This window comes from Microplitis mediator, chromosome 5, assembly GCF_029852145.1.
Source record: "Microplitis mediator isolate UGA2020A chromosome 5, iyMicMedi2.1, whole genome shotgun sequence".
In the NCBI taxonomy this organism is placed as follows: Eukaryota; Metazoa; Arthropoda; class Insecta; order Hymenoptera; family Braconidae; genus Microplitis; species Microplitis mediator.
Window position 1 is genome coordinate 15,885,137 of NC_079973.1, and position 18,961 is coordinate 15,904,097.

An 18,961-nucleotide genomic window follows, 5' to 3' on the forward strand; every position below is an offset into this window, starting at 1 on the left:
CGATCTCTCGCTGATGCAACACTCCTCGTGCATCCAAGAACCAACGTGAATTGGGCAGTTTTTACCGATGCATGAGAAATCGGGATCGGTGCTGTCCTCCAGCAACGCGTAGACAATAACTGGCAGCTGCTGGCTTTCTTTAGCCGGAAATTACAGCCGTTGATCCAAAAATTGTCGACGTATGATCGAGAACTACACGCGATCTACGAAGCCGTTAGACATTTCCGGCATATTTCGAGGGTCGACACGTAACGATCTACACAGATCACAAACCGCTCCAAGACGCATTTAAACAGCGTACGGAGAGAGCTCCACCATGGCAATTCCACCGTTTGGATTTCATCGGTCAATTTACGACTGACATTAGACATGTTTCAGGCAACGACAATATTGTCGCTGACACATTGTCACGAGTCGAAGCAGTATCTACTAGCAGTAATTCGGAAGAACTTGCCAATGCACAGAAGCAAGATCTTGAGCTTCAACAACTGCTGCAACAGACAACCGCGTTGCAGCTTTGACGAATCAATTTCGACAACGGTTTAGCATTGTACTGTGACATTGCGTCAGGTACGGTGTGACCTTACGTTCCAGGACCGCTGAGGAGAAAAGTGTTCGATTCACTACACACGCTTGCTCACCCTGGAATCAAAGGATCATTGAAAATGGTCTCGAAACGATACGTCTGGCCATCTGTTAATAAAGACTCCCGCGAATGGGCGAAATCTTGCATTGATTGCCAGAAGAATAAAATTCAGAGACACGTGTCATCACTGATCGCCGGTTTTGAACCTCCAACCGAGCGATTCGAGCACGCCCGATAAAAAATGTTTAGATGATATGATTGGATCCAAACAGTCAGATATGCTTTGATCCAAATTCTTGCGCGATCCAAGCGGATCTGAACAGATCTGACAATATCCATAGAGATCCAAACAGATCTCACTATATCCACGAATATATAAGTGTACACGGAAAAATGTTTTTTGTGACCGCAAGATAAGATAACATACAGTAACAAATTTCTGCCTTAACATACGGATAACGAAGCAATCGTTATGACTACAATGTTTTTGTAACGCTAGCAAATCGTTTGTTGCGCCTAGCAATAGTTTGTAACTGCAGCAAAACTATTATGTTGCAGTAAAAAAAGTGATTTGTTAAAATAACAAAATGAATTTGTAGCACTGGCAGAATTTTTGTCCCCACAAGCTAAGATTACTTAGAGTAACAAATGCTTGCTTTGGAATACGATGATATTGATATCATTTGTTCTCATAACAAATAGGCTTCTTAATCACGGCACAATTTCATTTGTTATTATAACAAATTGGTTTGTTACCGTAGGCTAATCATGTTTGTCAGTATAACAAAATTTTTCGTTATCCCATCTTTTGTTATGAGAACGAAACTCTTATTTTCCGTGTATCTAAGCTGATCTGCGTAAATGTCGATCTTTAAAAGAATCTACATAGATTTAAGCACATATATCTAAAGAAGTTTCATCACATTGTAATGAATGCATGTATAAATATATTATACTTTAAACCATTCTAAAAACAATATCTACTTACATCTTGGATCTTATTGCTATTACCTCTTAATGCTTTTGATGAACCTTTGTATAACATATATCAAAAGTCAATTGATATTTAAGTAAATAAAATAGATGAATACTTTAGAAACGTTGACACTTTTATATTCAATTATTTACGTTTATATTTAATTACATATAATCAAATAAATTATGAATATATTCGTAAACTTCTATCTAATATATGGGACTAAATATATTTTATTAACCTTAATCTGTACAGTCAAATGTAATTAGATATAATACTACCTATGTGTAATAATTTAATTTTGGAAATGTTTATATCTGTTTGAATAATAATTTTTAATTTTCGTATATTACTCAAATATTCACGTATAATTAGACAAAAACTCTGTATTTAATGTCTTATTCGCAGTAGAACCCCGACAGTTGACGGTTGAGGAGCCTTACCTGTATTTAAATATTATTGGATCTGACCAAATATGATTACACATAGACACATTTTTGGATATAGTCCTAAATTTTTAGGTATACGTATATCTGCTTGTACATGAATCAATTTTGCATCTATATACCCACATACATACAGTTGAGTCTGAGCAGATATAACTATATGTACTTACATATGCTTGGATATAAGTATATCTTCTTGGATATTAATCTTTATATCTGCTTATATATAGTTGGATCTGAGCAGATATAACTATATATACTTATATATGCTTGATATGCGTATATCTACTTGGATATCAATCTTAATACATCTCTGGATCTGCTTATATATGATTAGATCCGAGCAGATATAATTATAAATGCTTATATCTAGCATGATTAAATATTTGGATGTATTTGGATATAAACAGATATAACGAGATCCAGACATATCTGGTTAGATCCAAACGTTTTTTATCGGGCATTCATATCGACCTCGGGTCTTTAAAAACATCAAGCGGCTTTAACCAGTTTTTAACGATCATCGACCGATTCACGAGGTCTCCTGAGGATGTCCCGTTATCCAATGGAACTGCAGAGACAATAGCATATGCGTTATCACTGCACTGGATTTCACGCCACGGAGTACCGAAACGCATAACTTTGGACCTACACACCACGCCGTATCATCCGCAAGCCAATGGTCTCGTCGAACGTTTACATCGTCAGCTAAAATCAGCACTTTTGTGTCACCACGAGTCATGGTATGACGCATTACCAGCCGTTTTGCTCAGCTTACGCGCTGCTTGGAAAGACGGCATCCAGACGACCCCGGCTGAACTAGTATACGGTGAGCCTATCCGATTACCCGGTGAGTAACTTACTCCCACTAACAAAACTACGCCTCATGACATTGTCCACACATTAAATCGTCATTTTAATTCATTTGCACCGGCCAAAATGTCGCGTCAAGGCAAGCATTCTGTTTTCTGTTTCGGGAATCTTAGTACTTGCAGTCACGTATTGGTACGAAATGAGCAAGTTGTACCATCTTTCTTAGTGCCATACGAAGGTCCATATCGTGTCATAACCTGACACGACAAATACTTCATCGTCGATTTTCGCGGACGACAAATCGCCATTTCTGTGGGCTGATTGAAGCCGGTTTACGTGGCGAATCCAATCGACACGACGATGATAATAACAACCTCCCAGCCAAATAACAAAGCAATCGAGACCCAAAAACGCTGAGTTCGGTTTAATATTTAAAAATTTACGCGATTAAATTTTTTTGTATTACATAAAGGTTTTTTTGTACCAAGTAATATTTCACTTTTTTGTTATATTCATTCATTTTCTAAGTTATTTATTTATTCATATCATTTGTAAATAATCCATTACTTTAATTATCATGTATTAAATTAAAAAAATAACAGAGGGAGTCCTGTAGCGTTGCTGTAAAATGAGCGAATTATTCTAAAGGATCTGGTGTAGGTGATGGTAATTTTAACAACTAAAAATTACACACTTTTTATAGAAAATAAATTAACTATTTATTTACACTTTTTACATATACTTATCTTTAGGAATAATTATTTATTGCGAATTCAACAATTATATACACGCGAGAGCGAATCTGGCAATACTGAAAAAGAATCACGTATGAAATGTCGACACGTGGTCGGTAGCGGTTACGTTCACGGAAATTAATTGACTTATTAATTACACGCGAATAACAATTCATTTATACTCAATAAATAGCAGCCTTAATTTACTGACTAAATCTTGAGGATAAATTAGCACAAGAGTTTTTTATTAGTTCACAAGAGAACTTAATGTATAGCAAAGCGGTTTTAATACACGAGGTATTCAGTACAAGAGCGCGTTGGAGAATCGATGATGAAACGATGGCGTCTTCCTTCGTTCCCGCTCGGAGGTGATGTTAACAGCATGGCTGTCCCAGCGAATTTTCCCATTGGCTTAAAAGCGCGCCAATAGGAAACAGTTAGTAGCCGATTTTTGTTAGTGGCAGCCGAGCGCGGCGTTATGAGACGAATTTTCTGATCGGCCGGCTAATATAATACGAATTATCTCATTGGCTGGCTAGTAGCGAGTTCTCATGCAGTTTTTACACGGTCATAAGCAAGAAATTGCAAGTATTGGGCCCATATAGTGAGTGACCCGACACTATTCTGACCTTAAAGTCAGTAGCGAGTTCGGCAGCTCCCGGACTAGCGAAAATGCACGAAGCTTTTGAATTTAATCAAACTCGTGACTGAACAGTTGCTACTAGGTGAAGCGATCAATAAATTTCGGCAGTTTACGTCGAAGATCGATTTTTCATTTTTCCATCTCTACCTCATTCGTAGAGACAATAAGAAATAGACCACTGGACTGCATACACGCATCCAAGCATTTTTCGTTACTGTTGTAAAACGGCTCCAATACTAATTTCGGATGCGTCGGTGAATATTGCCTAGTCAGCATCGATTTTAGGGTGTACCAACAACGTAGCATCCACGAGAGCTCGTTTAGCTGACTTGAAAGACTCTTGAAGTTCAGATGTCCAGTTGACTGGATGAGAGCCTTGACTTTGGGTCCTTCCAAAATTTTGTTTAACGGTGCTAGAATTTCTGCAGCGATCTTGATGAACTTTCTGTAGAAATTCACTGTGCCGAAAAATCGACGATGAGCTTTTACGGAGGTAGAAGGTTCGAAATTGACAATAGCCTCTACTATTTCCGGTAACGGCTTATGACAGAGTGATTAGCTTGCCAAGTCTGGTCGCACCTGAGTATTATGGTCGAATATTAGGGCGCCACTGGAAGATGGACTCGGCCTTCCAGAACCGGATGTTAATGTAATTTTATTGTATGCTCAGGGTCGTTCGTAAATTTTATAATTTTGTGAGAGAGGAGAGGAATGATAAACAGGCTGAAATAAATTTATTTAAGACTTTAGTTCCAATTTTAATTATTATAAGCACCTTGCTTTTATTTATTTAACCCTTAATAACAATTGTAACTTTATGACAAACTAAATACTTATGACAAAACTAAATTTTCTCGTCCCCTGGACGGTTTACTTATGACAAACTAATTTTTCTCGTCCCCTGGACGGTTTACTTATGACAAACTAATTTTGCGTCCCCTGGACGTTTTCACACACACACTCCCACGTTAAATTACCGTCCCCTGGACGTTAAACCTTAATTAACCTTAATAAATTCGTCCCCTGGACGTTAACCAAAATTTTCTTTAAAATTTAAACTAAAACATCCCCTGGATGTATGACTAATTTACTTAACATGTCCACCGGACCTAAATCACAGATACAGTTTTCCTTTACACTAGATTGACTCTACAACTAAGTGACTCTACTCATTAACTTCAACTTTCATTTTTACAACTCCAAATTTCCATTAATTAATTAATTTTTGGTTGAATATAATTTATTAATTAATTAATTTTAACGCTTATAATTTTTCCCACTTTTAATTTTGTCATTTAATCATTTACTTTCTTTTCCAATTGTTCATTAATTAATTTATTTTTCCACGCATAGAATTCTACTATTTTATTCGCCACAATTAATATTTATCAATAACTTTTAATTCATAATTTCTTCACTTATAATTTTCAAAACTAAATTTAATTTACTCACAAAATAATTCGTTTTCAATTTGACTCAATATTTAATCTATCCAAAATTCTAGCGTTCTTTTTAACCTTGATTTATTTAATTATTGTAATTAATTAATTTAAAATTAATTATCACTAATTGACGAGTAGAATTTATTTAATATTTGACTAGAAATTTGGCCATAGAGTTGGCGTCACTCAGGTCCAGAATTTTACCGACGGATTCGAGTAAATTGAAATTAATTATAAATTAATTCAGCCACTGGAATAAATTCCGGCCTCAATTAATTTATTGACTTTATTTTATAATTTAATTGATTAATATTTCACGCGGAAAATTATTTTATTTCGGCCAAAGGACCTGAAATAATTAATTTTGAGTTACAGACACTATTTAGTTAACGAAACGGCGCGACAACTTTCGAGAAAACACGAGACGCGTAATTGTAATGGCCAACGGCCTTACAATACGAATTAATTATAAATTAACCGACGGAAAGATATCAAGTAAATTAATTATAATTAAATTTGGCCATTGGAATAAATTCCGGCCAATTTAAAATTATAATTTTACCTCCAGAACTTTACTGCAGCAACTGATGATGTTGTTCCTGCTGCTCCTTGGATGTCAGTGTAACTTTCCTTGATTGACGAAAATTTATCCGGTCTCGTGTTGTCTCTGGACTCTTATTTGCTCTCTTTATTTATAATAATTATTGATTTTGATAAGCCTTAATTTTAATTAGTGTCCTGCCGTTGTCGTTGTCTGAACAAAAACTAGAACTCAACTGATGATTCCATGTTCCGCAGTCCTTTTTATATTATCATTCCCTCTATTCTGGTTCACTCCCGAAAACTTAGACTAGGGGAGTGGCGAATGTTCGGGCCTTAGCGATCATGCGACACCCAGTGACAAGTCGCAACCCTAACTCGCAACTTACGAGGTCATTGGCCGGTTAACGGCGGGAATAACATTCAAATTCAAATTAATAATCCTTATCAAAGTGCATAATGTACCCTGTTACAGGCTTGATTCCATCTTTAGTGATGAGATGGCCGAGAAATTTTACTTCCAGTAGACCAAATTGGCGTTTCGGTACATTAATTACCAGCCCGTATTCACGGAGACGCCCGAATAGACTTTTCAGATGCTCCATGTGTTGTTTATCGTCGGTAGATGTGATTAAAATATCGCCAATGTACAGAAAGACGGATTCGAATAGTCCGAACGGTGTAATTATCACCGTCTTCGGCAAGTCCTCCAGTGCAGCGGATACTTGCAAAAAAGCCTTTGCAAAATCGACGACTGAAAATATTTTTTTAACCTTGTAAAAATGCGGCAAAGTCATCGAGATATCGCAATGAATATTTATTGATGAGTGTTCTATCGTTAAGCGGTTGGTAATTACCGCATGGCCTCTACTCTCCGGACTTCTTCTGCGCTAAATGAAGTGGTGAAGCCCAGGCACTGTTGGATGGTCTGCAAATACCTTCCTTGATCGTTTTTCGGAACTCGGTGCAATTTTCAACTTATCTGAAGCCAGAAGGTTGCGTGTTTGTTTTATTTCCCGTACTACAAACTAATGGAGTTAGGGTATTTGTAAATAAATTGTGTGTTTGAATTTCACTTAAAAATAACTATTATATTTTAAATTGTTAAAAACACACTTTGTTGAATTGTATGGTTATAAATTGTTCCACTTGAACTGATTGATACTACGTTAATAGACTAAACTACTTGATATACTTGTTTGTGATATATTGATATATAGATATGGATAGATATATATATATATATATATATATATATATATATCAATGAATAGTTGAAGACCGGCGACTTCCAGTTCTCAGTTAGAAGTGTCTCGATTTTTCACTTAGGTTTTTCGACAGCAATTCTCAGCGTACTTAGTTAAGATAGGAAAGGGCAGAAAAGGTGTGGTTGTTTTTATTTAATTAAAATTATTGGTCCTGTACTATTATGGGAGTATGAAGGAGGACCTTAAAGATTGTACGAAAATATTTGTAGAATTAAAAGAAAAAGTAACAGATGTTCTCCAAATGTTGTTGAAAATTAAGAAAGTTTGAAGTAAAAATATCTAAATTGTTTTATTGGGGATTAAAAAAAACGAATTTTAAGTGAGAAAAAAACTCAAGGCTTTTTTCTAATCTTAAACGACAATGCAGAAAATAGAAATATAAGCACGGTACAAGGTCGGCTTATGGCCATAAATCATCATAGAAAGGTTGAAAGTAAATGAAAATATACTTAAATATTTATAAATAAAGTTTAAAATAATGTTAAGCGCTACACTCTCCCGGTTAAGAGTTGTGCGATCAACTAATTGATTTTATAATGAAATTGATTATTGAGAAGTCAAAAAAAAAAATTATAAATTTACGAAAATGTGTGATAAATAGTAAACAAATAAATTATCTTATTGTCCTTTAGTCATTAATGTCTCTATCTATTGGTAATGGTGCTAGTCCCTTTACATTACGGATTAGTTCACCAGTAGATGTTTTCACTCGCACTGTTCTTATCACTCCGTCGGTGCTTTCACAAGCCTCTAACACCTTTCCCAGGCGCCATTCAAGAGGTGGTAAGTTATCGTCTCGAATAATAACAATGGAACCTTCCTTGATCGGGTGCTCACCTGTTTGCCATTTATGTCTGATATTTAATTGATGTAGGTACTCCTTGTGTCACCTTTCCCAAAAGTGCTGTTTGATTTTTTGAATTTGTTCCCAACTAGACAATTGATTAGTTGGAGTATATACAAAATTTGTTTCAGGTAGACTCATAAGAAAATCGCCAATAAGAAAATGAGCAGAAGTGAGAGGAGCAGGATCATTAGGATCAGTGGAAATATTTGTCAATGGTCGCGAGTTGAGAATAGCTTCAATCTCTGTAGTCAGCGTATTGAATTGTTCAAAAGTATAGAGTTCAGTTTCCATTACCCATTTTAGATGATATTTAAAAGATCCTACAGCTGCCTCCCAAATTCCTCCAACGTGAGGAGATTGAGGAGGTATAAAATGCCAGGTTATGTGTTTAAGAGTTAAATAATTGTTAACTAGAAGTTTGTGTTCGTCAGATTCAAATAACTCAGCTAATTCCTTTAATTTATTGTTGGCACCAACAAAATTTGTTCCGTTATCGGAATGAATTGAAAGGGACAATCCTCGTCTTCCAATGAATCGTCGTAGAGCTCCTAAAAAACTCTCTGTAATAGATCAGCTGGATTTCCATGCGTACGTACATGCCTTCAATTTATGGGATCTGTTTTAGATTGTATTTCAGATACCCGATTAGCCACAAAGGTTTTAAGCATGTGCGGCGATTTACGAATCCACTAAAGAGTTATCATAGAATTCGTCCAAAATATTAATTCTTTTATATGGATGTCGATAGATGATTTCACTTTTGAATATAGTTTTGCTAAAAGTAATGCGGCGCACAGTTCTAATTTTGGGATAGTTCGAGCAGTTTTGATAGGTGCAACTCTTGATTTAGCACAGAATAATCTAATCTTTACGTTACCGTATATATTTGTTGATTTTAAATATATGCAAGCTCCGTAAGCCTTTTCACTTGCATCACAGAAATCATGTAGTTGAATTTTAACTGGTTCATTATACAATAATTTACGATCAAATGATATATCGTTAAGTGTTGATAACTGATCAATAAATAAATCCCAAGCTGTTTGAATTCCCATTGGTACTGATTCATCCCAGTCTAATTTTAATTTTTAAATTTCTTGCATTAATATTTTTATAGTACCTATTACTGGATTCAAAAGACCTAAAGGATCAAACATTTTATTGATTTCAGAAAATATAAATCTCTTTGTAGTCGAAGATAATTTGAAAATAGGCTTGACAGTGTAGATTATTTCATCGTGTTGTAAGTCCCAATACATACCTAAAGTTTTTAGGGTTGGGTCGTTTTTGTCTTGTAATTGCTTGTTTATGCTACAGTCAGGTAAGTCCTGTAATACCTTAGTTGAATTGGATGCGCATCGTCTAAGATTGAAACCACCAGCTTTAAGAAGCGCTATAACTTCGTCCCTTAGTTGAATTGCTCCTTCAATTGTTTTGTCTCCGTCTATGTAGTCATCTACATAAAGACGTCTCTTCAGACTAGCAGCTTCTCTTGGATATCGATGTTTTTCGTCTTCACATAATTGATGTATAGATCTGATAGCGATAAATGAGGCCAGACTGAGTCTGAAAGTGTCAGTGGTTAATTGATAAGTTGAAATTGTTCCATCTTGTTCTCTCCACAAGATTCGCAAATATTTTTGATCTTCTCTTATTAGAACTTTTCGGAACATTTTTTCAATGTCTCCAGTTATTAAATATTCAGGTATACGAAACCATAGGACGTAATACAAAAGATCATCTTGTATAACAGGCCCTAACTTCAGTGCATCGTTGAGAGAGACACCTGTACTGGACGCAGCAGAGCCGTCAAAGACCACTCGTCCCTTAGTTGTTTGACTTGAATTTTTGATTACGGCATAATGAGATAGATAAAAACTGTCTTTAGGTTCCCCTTTGATTTTGATCATATGTCCTAATTTGATATATTCATCAATGACCGCCTTATATTGTACGTAAAGATTAGGTTCCTTTTTAAATCTGCTACGTGATGACCCAAGTTGTGCTTCCTTTTCATTGAAAGGAAGTACTACTACATACCTGCCTTCTGCATTACGAGTACCATGTTTTTTATAATGTTCTTTACATATCGCTTCGCCTTTAGATAAGTGTTTGATATTGGTAACTTCTTCGATTTCCCAGAACCTCTCTATATTATTTTGAATTGTCGTTAAATTGCATTTTGAAAAGTTGTTGAATAATTCTGGTATAGTTCCACCTATTATCCATCCAGCAAGGGTCTTCTGCAGGTATAAGTCTGGATAAGACGATTGACATAGTGTTGCGTAATCACAACTACATTCAAATTTGAATGTAGTTGAACTTCCGGCAAATAGAGGCAGCACCTACTGGGTCCTAGTGTCTATCAATTCAAACTTGACTAGCGCAGTGCGACGCATGCGCATGGATTTTTACTGCCTCGTGGCAAGAAGACCGACGCTATTATCTTCGTTTTATACATTTTCAAGTGTCACCACGTGTTTCGTATAATCTATTAAAATTGCGCTCATCTCGAGTAAATAATTAAAAGTAATCAATCAACTACGTTAAGGGTTCATAACTTTATATAAAAATATAATTATTTTTATAATTGCGAGCACCAGAGCTCATAAAATAAATAAAAAACAACATTAAGAAATCCAGTATTCTACAACCTGTTCCTGAGGAGGTTATTTTCGACGGAGAATCGTACAGGTGCTTAATTTCTACTTTATAAATTAATTCAAGTGTTCATCAAACCAAAGGACTCAGTTTTATTATTTATTTGATTAATATTATGCTCAATTTCTTAATTAAACTATAAGTTATTTTTCGCTCAGTAGCCTCTGCTATCATGCTACCACGTGTTCAACAAATAAATTAAAATCAGTATAATTTATTATAAGCTCATTGAATTCAATTCAATTAAGTGATCATTACTATTAAAACTCAATAACAAAATTATTTATGTATTCAGTGCTATTAAAAATAGTAATTACGTGTTCAATAATTCACTTCGCTCAGTAACCTCTGACATCATGTTACTTATTATCATGACATTTTTGCAATCAACTCAGTGTTCAATTAAACTCAACTTGATTATTTTTAATTCATTTATTTACTCGAGCTCAACTCAATAATTTGTATTCAATCATTCACGTATTCATGAGCTCAGACATTTAACAGTATTTATAAATTAAATAAACTATTTAATTTGCAACCCAGTGATATTTTGTGCTGTGACAAATAAAAATATTGTTATATTTTTAAATATGCGTATTTTTCAAACATCCCAACCACCAACCAGTCCTGGCATGTCTTTATTTAATTAATATTACAACACATAGTCTTATTTGTCCAACACAAAGAAGGGATAAAGATATACCTGCACCGAGCAGTAATTGTACTGGAGCTGGCTTGTGAAATTCTGGGTCAGCTAAATTGATGTTTGCGGGAATGTTGATGTTTTGACGATTGATTTTTTGATCTGGAGTTGACGTTATTTTTGGTACGATTAAAAAATCGATAGTTTTCTTATATTTGTTATTATTGGAATAGATCGTTGTAGTAATCCATTAATTAGCTACGGTAGATAATTCATTTAATGCACCGGTAGGTACATGACATTTCTTTTGTGGTAATTTTAAAACTGATACAAGATCACTTGAAATCAAATTAGTAGAAGATCCAGTATCGATAATTGCTCTACAAAATGTTTTTGTTTTATTCTTGTCGAAAATATGGAATGAGGCCGTCGGAATGACGTCATTTGTTAGGGTTTCAATGTTTAATGACTTGATTATACCTAAGTGTAGTCACAAAGCATCATTGTGAACTGCAAGCGTTTTGTTTATATGAAGGAAGGTATGATGTTTCTGATTGCAATGTCGACAATTACTTCCTCTACAATCATAATATAGATGACCTTTATCTAAGCAGTTATAGCACAGACCTGTCGTTTTTGTTAATTGAATTCTTTGTTCTATGGGTGATGAGATGAAGGTTTTGCATTTATAAACTGTGTGTGAGTCGTTACAGATGGGAAATGGATACGTGTTCTGATTAGCTATGGTTGGTATTGGATTAGACGTAGATATTGATAGATTTTGTTGATTATTGTTAAAATTATTAACCTTATTAGTAGTCACAAATGACTTACTGTTTCGTTGACCTTGATGCTTACCATTTGGTTTGAAATCGTGATTATATTTTTGTGGATTTTCTTTTGACTGAAATGTATATTCTGAGCATTTACCAGGTTTTTCGAAGAACTCAATCAACGAAGTATATTTTGGCATTTTGTTATCAGATAGCGTAGTTTCCCATTGAATTTTAGTGTGATTATTAATTTTAGTGAGTAAAATATATAAAATACACCCGTTGCATTCTTCTACCCGCTCTCCCAAGGATTTAAATGCACGTAAATGTTGCCTGAAGATATCGATCAGGTCATTTAATGCTTCCGGAGTGTCCTTTTGTAATCGAGGATAATTGTTTAAAATTGACCAGTGCTTCAGTATAGCTTTACGTGTATTGTCGTATTTCTTTTGTAAAATATCCCAGGCTATCTTGTAATTAGTTTCCGTTGGTTCGATTGCTTCTATTGCACGAGCTGCTTTTCCGGTTAAACTATTTTGTAAATATGTTATTTTATCTACTCCCGCAATAGAGTCGTTATTACCAATTCGAGATACAAACATATCCCGAAATGATTGCCATTTTTCCATACTACCATCGAATTGAGGAATAGATATTTCTGGAAGTCGAATGTGTGGCTTCATAATTGCCACTTGAGCATTATTTTGAGAAGGGTTGTTGTTGTATTGAACGGATAAAGTTTGTTGTTGATCACGAACGTTATTGTCAACTTTAGCTGTACGATCGTGTATAATCTTGCGCGCTCATGCGATTGTATTGTAATAATACTCTTCAATTTCAATTACTTCGTTATTGTGATCTTCTGCGTTGTCTTTATCATGTTCGAGTAAATCTTCGTGTATCGCGTAAGTTGAATTAAACCTGTCAGTAAGGGCTTCAACTCTGGTTTGAATCTGCTCGATGTTAGTAGATTCGTTTGAATTCGTAATAAATGTATTAAATCGCGTGATTCTACTTTTGATGTCTCCGCGACGACGTTTTAAGCTTGTGACTTCTTTATTCGTCATGTTAATGGGTGTTTGTTTTACAGGAGAATGAGTAAGGGTCATAGATAGTTCGAAGAATTAAGAATATTGGAATTGGCGATAAACAGAATGAGTCTTACCTTGAACGATTTGTCGATATTAGATGTTGTTGGTGATGACGTCTCATAAATGCCTTGATGATGTTGGAGTTGAATGGAAGATCTCTTTTTGTGATTGGAAATCTTCAATTGATGATTTTTAACTTGTTATACAATACTCACTTCAGAAATGTTATTTTTATAAATTTATTGAAAGAATTAGTTTTTTATATTGATATTAATTACATGGATTTATTAAATCCGGCTCGAAGGACCATGTTTTATTTCCCGTACTACAAACTGATGGAGTTAGGGTATTTGTAAATAAATTGTGTGTTTGAATTTCACTTAAAAATAACTATTATGTTTTAAATTGTTAAAACCACACTTTGTTGAATTGTATGGTTATAAATTTTTACACTTGAACTTATTGATACTACGTTAATAGACTCAACTACTTGATATACTTGTTTGTGATAGATTGATATAAAGATATGTATAGATAGATATATTGTAACATGGGGAAAATTCGACATCGACCCGAGGTTTGAAATTATTTGAATAAAATAAATAGTTATCCGGTGAGCCAAATCTGGTGACACCTATGAGCAAAAATTCCGACTTCGACCGAGCAATCGATCCAACGCTTGGATTGAAACGAGAGATCCGGGATAGACGCCGAACTGAACGGCCACGTTTATTTTTATTTGAACAATTTGACTCTGAACAATTCTCGATTCCGACGTATGATCCATTTGCATTACGACCTGTAAGATCAATCCGAGTTTGATCAACGAACAATTAATCGTGACCAACGGTTTCAACCAACAATAACCGATTAAGTGAACAAGTGAACAAGCCGAAGCATCGGCACGAAAATTGAACAAAGTGTATATGTGATATTATTATTGAACAAGTGAACCGCGTTCGTGTAATAATTAAAAAATTAATTAATTAATTATGCGTAATAAATATTTCATCGTGCAATTTAACGCGTTACCGAAATAAAATATTATTTTATATTTTATTTTATTTCTTCGAGCAATTCTGAGAATTACGGATTATCCGTGTCTCATTCGCAACAGCAGTCTTGTCACCTCGCCGTGTAAGAATACTCTGACGTCACTCGTCAAGTATTTCTTTAATACTTCCGCTGTATGTGTGGCTCCGGACAATAAAATTATTTTATTTTAATTTCGTCAACCGACTGTGTTTTTTTTTTGAGCAATGAACTGATTTGTTTTCCAATCAAGTACGAGAAATTTTGTTTTGTTTATATCGAGTCAAGCCGACCACGGCAATTTATTATTTTGTTCTAACCGATTATTTTTGTGATACCGATCAATTATTTTGTGTTTAATATACGACTAATTATTTTGTGTTAATTCTGATCAATTATTTATCGTAATCTTAAGTGCCTGACCTTTCCCCGATCCGCCACCCTGAGCCGATTTCGATAATTGTTTATTTGGTGATTGTTACATCACCTGGCGCCCAACTAATAATTTTTGAACAAGGGTGCCAATAATCGTAAGTGTATTCGGACTTCACTCCGGTAGATCCCCGGTGGTGAAAAACCGTTACAATATATATATTGTGACATTTTTAAATTTCACCTTCTAATTCGATGCCGACACGTGGTCATTTAATTGAACTTTTACGTTATTATTATTAGATAATTTAAGGTTATAGGTATTTTGACAGCTGCCGTATGTTGACTTGGCCGATCACGATTTTGAATCACTTTTGGAGCAACTTTTCCCGCGTATGTTCCTTTTATCGTTCAGTTGGCAGCGTGGTACGAGAAAGATCCGAGACTCGAATCCTAATAATCATAATGTTAGTAGTAAGTTAACTAGTAATTAAGTTAGCTTAAATTGGTATCGTGGCACTTTTAGAAATTTAGGTACTCATTTGCTGGTCACCAGAGCCCAAGAGGGTTCGCTGCTACGATCCACACGCCAAATTCGACGACAACGGCCGACAATACCCGAAGTGCGGAGTGTATATAATTCCGCCAGCGGAAAGTTTTTGAAGTTGACATCGTCTAGCGAGTTAGCCTGTATGACGACTAAAACACCCGAACGAACGGGCCAATGTCCACGAACAGTCGTAACAAAGATTTATACGACATATAGTATACATGCACAACTGATGTATTATGGGGAAACTAGACCGACATCGAGGGATTCGGGGAGCAATTGCCCGCGTCACGCATAACCGAGCTCTGCATTAGGAGCGATCGAAGCGCCGCCAACTGGGGAAGCCCTGAACTACGATCGACGAGGAGGGAAACGGAACGACCAACGCCATTCTGGATCGTACCATTGTGACAACTGCCACGTGTTCTGCGAGTATAAATTAATCAAATTACTGAATTGCGAAAAACGCGTATATAAACTACCGTACGTGAGTTGAATTGAATATTCAGACCCTCTGGGGTTCCGTACAGTTTTTTTAAAACGAAAAGTAATTATTTGTGGATAATACAAATTATCCCGAAGTGAGACCTCCGTGCAGGCAATTTCTCACCCGTCGCTGATACCGGCGACAGAACGTTCCGCGTGCGGATATACATTGTTTTTTTGAATCGAGCAGTACTAAATCATCTCGTGATCGAGCAAGCGATACGTCACCCAGGGAGTGATACCTGTCCAGTACCTGGGGCAAATTGAGACGCCGTTCCCGGCCGCTTTTTTGGGGTTTTGTTTCGACCACGTGGAGACACCGATAGTGGACTTCAAGACCTTCGACCGGTGAGCGAGTCAACTTAATTCGTTTCGTGAGATGATTCGAGTTGACGCATCTTATTATTAACCGATGAATGGTTCGAATTTTGTATGTACTTAGTCACCAGTCAACTCGGGTCATTTCCACTAATATAACCTTTATGTATTATTTGTCGTTGTACTTCAGAAGTGACATTGGTTCGGAGTACTGAGTGCATCTTTGTATTAATTACTTATTAATTCGAGTTTGATTGTTACCTCTAATTAATTTTATTTACTATAATACGGCGTAATTCGAGTCTCGTCAGGTAGTTGCATCGGCTCTTAACGACCACGGATAATCATTATCATTAATCATATTGCGGTTTATTTTATTATCTATTTTTTCTTTCTATTGACTATTATGTACCACTAGCGTTCCGTATACGTGCGGAGACCGAGTTACCGACGGTTGTGGATGGTAAGTGAATTGACATCACTTTGCCGTTAAGTTTCGATATTGGATTATTATTGTGTTCCCGGCGGTTAGTTTTTTTTTGTTTTGTTGTTTGTTATCGATTTAAAATTTTGAATTCCGAGTTATTGTATCGTCGACCACTACTGCGTGAGTTTCAATAAATTGATTTGTGTTATTCCCGAGATCCCGACGATTTATTTAATTAATGTAAGTTTAAGTGCCCATCCTATTCCCGACCCGCCGCCCTGAGTCGACGACGACGACGATTGTGAACTTCGGTGAGTACGCTCACCTGGCGCCCAACAACCGCAAACATCGAACAGGTAAGCCACATCGTTGTGAGGGGAATTAATTCGTCTGACGGATTCCAGGCGAATTACTAAACCGGTCACAATATATATATATATATATATATATATATATATATATGGGATATAACGCAGTTTTGAAGACACGATTACGCCTACAATTCTTATCAGATCTTAATGAAATTTTTCACACTTATTCTATGGGCGATTATCACGGTTAAGTTCGAAGATGGGCAAACTCGGTTGATTAGTTTAGAAGTTATGGCTTTTTGAAATTTCCATGATTTTTTGAAAAAATCAATTTTTTTCCACATTCAAGTTCATATAATTTTAAAACTAATACTCATAGACAATTTCCGTAAAAAGTATCTGAAAGCTTGTCTAATAAGCTTTAATTTATGACCTTAGACTTTATATTTCGACCATTTCATCCTATAATTTGATGGCCTTGAAAATTTTAATGGAATCAAAAAATGTTGGAAATATGGGTTTCATTCCACATAGCTTATGAATTTCCCATTATAATCCGGTTTCGTCAGTTGTATTTTATTGTGCACAAAATAACCTGTAAATTTCACTGCTATTTTATATTTTAAAAGTATTTCTTTTATTACTTACGATGGATCAAATGTACCTCTACTTCCTATGATTATCACTGGTCTTGTCATTACGATAGCACCTACAGTTCTTATCGAATCTTAATGAAATTTTCCACACTTATTCTATAGGCGATCATCTTGATCAAGTTCAAAGATAGGCTGAATCGTTCAAATAGTTTTGAAGTTATGGCTGTTTAAAATTTTCACGATTTTTCGAAAAAATCAGTTTTTATTCAAAAATCAAAAAAGTTGAAAATATGGTTTTCATTCCACATAACTTATGTATTTTCCATTATACTACAATTTTGTCAGTTGTACTTTATTGTGAACAAAATAACCTGCAAATTTTACAGCTATTTTATATTTTAAAAGTATTTCTTTTAATATTTATGATGTTTCAATCGTACCTGTAGTCCTAAAATTATATCTGATCTTGCCATCGTAATAGCAATTACAATTATGATCTCATACTAATTAAATTTTCTATAGTTTTTTCCGTGAAGGTTACTTTGTTAGGTTACCTATAAAATGTTTTGTCGAATCAACTATCTGAAGTTCTTTATCGAAAATAGTCGTTGTCTTTTTTTACCCTCACTCTAAGAAAACGAGCCTAATATCATATCATGTCTATATACACTAACATGTATCGCAAGATATGTCTGTATGTGACTTTTTATAAATCTACCTTTCATTTCGGCTGCCGAATGGCCTTTTTTTTTTTTTTTTGTTCATGCATGATTATATATCGATCTATATTATCAGATCCTGCCAATTTTGAGATCTAATCATATATATGTTATTGTATATATGATTAGGTAAAATCATTTTTTACTGGGTATATATAACTTTATATGATTATATAAGATTTTATAAAGTCATATAAGTTTTTATAGGACCAATTTCATTATAAAAATTTATATGATTTTATATGAGTCACTTTTATATGATTTATATATGATCATATAAGAACTTTTTTCCCGGATGGGCTTATATCAGCCAGGTATGATCAGATCTAATTATGTATGGAGTCATATATAATTATATATAATTATATATGACCCTATATATAATCATGCATGATTATATATAACTTCATATATGATTATGTATAATCATATATGATTAGACAAAATCTTTTTTCATCGGGAATTAAAGTATAAAGTATAGAGACAACAGTTATTTAGAAATTCGGTAAAAAATCCAATACACTACGTATATACGCGAAAATTTGATCTTCAACGACTCAATAAATTAGAGCTCCAAAAGTCTCAATTTTAGATTTATTTAAATTATCAGTTTAACGTATTATCTGTTGAAAATAATTTGAATCAAGATTGTTTAGCACTATTTTAAATTTATAAAAAAAACTCGTA